The sequence below is a fragment of the Juglans microcarpa x Juglans regia genome, chromosome 5D (genome assembly GCF_004785595.1).
Source record: "Juglans microcarpa x Juglans regia isolate MS1-56 chromosome 5D, Jm3101_v1.0, whole genome shotgun sequence".
Classification (NCBI taxonomy): Eukaryota; Viridiplantae; Streptophyta; class Magnoliopsida; order Fagales; family Juglandaceae; genus Juglans; species Juglans microcarpa x Juglans regia.
In genome coordinates this window covers 18,415,639-18,418,529 of record NC_054602.1, presented here as the reverse complement: position 1 = coordinate 18,418,529, position 2,891 = coordinate 18,415,639, and positions in this window count along the sequence as shown.

Here is a 2,891-nt window from a genome sequence, read left to right as displayed (position 1 = left end):
AGATGAAGAGACTAGCAGGGTAGCATCTTCAATAATTCCCTTCGCGTCCACACAAAGGGAATTAACGGGGTAATTGGTGGGGCCTGAGTAATCCCTTACAAGGAATAGGCCTAGTGAGGGAGCCCAGCCCAAAACCAAAGCAGGCTGGCCTTTGAGACCTATGTGATTCCACTTCATAGCCTACTAATAAGGCAAAATGGATTGTTAGTTTAGAACAGTTAGGATGAATCCAACATTTTTGGGGTAATCACTAATTAAAAAAAAAAGTAACTGAAGAGATAAAGTTAAGGCATGATGATCATCATTGGTACATATCAGTAACTCGTTACGCCTATATATACTGTGGGTAGGTAATACACTAAGGTAACTAATCACTAAATTATCATATGAGTGACTTATTAATATACACCACTGACTTAGGCATCGTAGGTGTATTAGGCACACCTGGTCACCACCCTTGTTACTTGCAGATAGAAGGTTATAGCCGGCGGTGGGACACGTCATTAACAATCCACTTGATCTTTAGTTAAATGAATGAAGTTAATGTTCCGTAATCGCCATCATTGTTGATTGTGGGATGGGTAACGATTGATAGAAAATAGAAAATATAATAGAAATTGAAATTGAAATGGAGAAGAAGATGAGAGAGGAGAATGAAGAAAAATACTTTGTGAATTACATTTTTTTATTCTCAATTGTAATTGAATACATAACATAAGTTCCTGTTGATAGAAAAATTAAATGAAAATGAGATAAAATTAAATATTCTGAAGATTATTATGAAAAGTATGAAAATCAGATGTTTTTATTAAGATAATATCAAATTATGAATATTATCTCTAACAACGATGAAGTTGTGCAAGACTATGCCATCGACGCCCTAGCACATCGGCATAGCATTTTCTTCATATTTTTAATAAAAACATTTATCTCTAAAATGTAAGATATTTTTCAGCCAAAGATAATTTTTCCAGTATCCGCCATATAATGAAACGAAATAAGTTAAAATTTGTGTCCTTATCAATTGTTTGAAATTCTAAGGTGCGTGTTGACTTTAATGGTTGCCTAATTCAATACAGCCCATAGTGATCTTGGTTAGAAAGAGAACATGCTTTTTAGATCTTTATACATGTGGGTTGATCGAATACTAAATATTCAATCGGTCGTCCTTAGCTTATAAAGTCCAAAGTTCACAAGTTATAACTTTTAACATAAACAATGAAGAAGTTTTCACATAAACAATGAAGAAGCTCAAGCTCTAGAAGCAACACAAATACAGTACTTGGGTTCCAATTGGAATAATTAATTAAGCAACACCGGGATCATCACCTTTGCAAATATATGCAAAACCAACTAAACACATAGTTCGAGTAAGAGATGAAGCTACAATGAGACTATTATGGCTCTGGAGATGAAACGGTATCGTGCAGGATTAAAGGAATAAGCCGTCGTTCGAAGAGTAAAGGAAAACGATGTATTTCGGTTAGCATTAGTGAAGCTATGCATTTTGAGATTTAAATGTTGCATTTCTAATATCTATCATTTAGTCTTTACTATTTCGATCATTTTAGTTATTTTTCCTTTTTGTTAAAGGGTTTTGGCTGTAGGAATTTGGCGGCATAAGTCAGAGAAGGGATTAGAATGAGGCATCGTCGGGAAAATTATCAATAGCTTGATCTGTAAGGAGGTTGGGTTCCCTCCAAGAATCCCTTATCAATATTCATGTGACTTTCTTTAGGACTGTTCATCCGGGCCAGATTTTTTCCCGGCTCGGTCCGGAACTCGGATTGCAAAATCCGGGTATATCCAATCTGGGTGCTGGGTTTTAAACCTGGAACCCGAGTTTACAACCTAGAACCTAGTTTTTTTTTTTTTTTTTAAATGCCCTTGGTTTTACTGGGACGTGGTTGAGGATGCTCCATCCATGGCGCAAAAGGATTTTTCCAATGTGATTCTTTTTCCGATAATTACGGTTATTGGGTAAATTCTTAATTAAATGATTGATGAATCCTTTTGAAATTTCACAACTCAAAAGCCATATCCTTATCGGTCGGCTCTTCTCAGATCCTTGTAGTGTAGAACAACAGAATCTTCAAAATAGTAAAGGTATGGAAAGAAATGCGAGAAATTTGGAAAATGTATGGAAAGAAAGATCCATAAAATGATTGCTTACTTTTTCTATCTTTACATGGTGTTGCAGCTACTGCCCATCGAAATATATATTAATATTGTAGACCCGGTGGGTGTTCATCAGTTCTTTACAACGCAGAGATCTAGTCATCTAGATTTCCTATTGATCATGGTAGATCTGTTCCGCATGTGTTGAGCTCCATATGATGCACATGGTTAGTGGCCATATGTTGTAGTGGAAGCCACTAACCATCTGCATCAAATTAAATGGACCAGATTATCAAAACATTCAAACGGACGAGTTGAAAGAAAAAAGAAAAAATCAGAACCCGAAATCTGAGTTTTTCGGCCCAGGTTAGACTCGGACTAATCCGGTTCGGGTTCCGGTCCAGGTGTACTCGACTTTCGGGGTTGGAACCCGGATGAACACCCCTAACTCTCTTTAGTATTTTCATAAACAACTTTCAGCCATCTCTTATTTCCATTACAACACCCATTGTTATAGCTCCATTCATTGCCTTAGACGTTACATCACAACTATCACAGCAGGTTCCTAAAAAGTGGTATCTAGAGTGCAACGATCCTCTATGGGCAATAGGGTAAGCTTTAACAAACAACAAGCAAATTTGCTATTGATGGAAAAGATTCTTGACAAAATGTTACAGATCACAAAATTACTCAACCGAATGCATGTAAATTGCAACGTTTTCAAGCATCAAGTGCAGCAATCCTTCGTGGTCAGTAAAAACCAAATTGTGTAG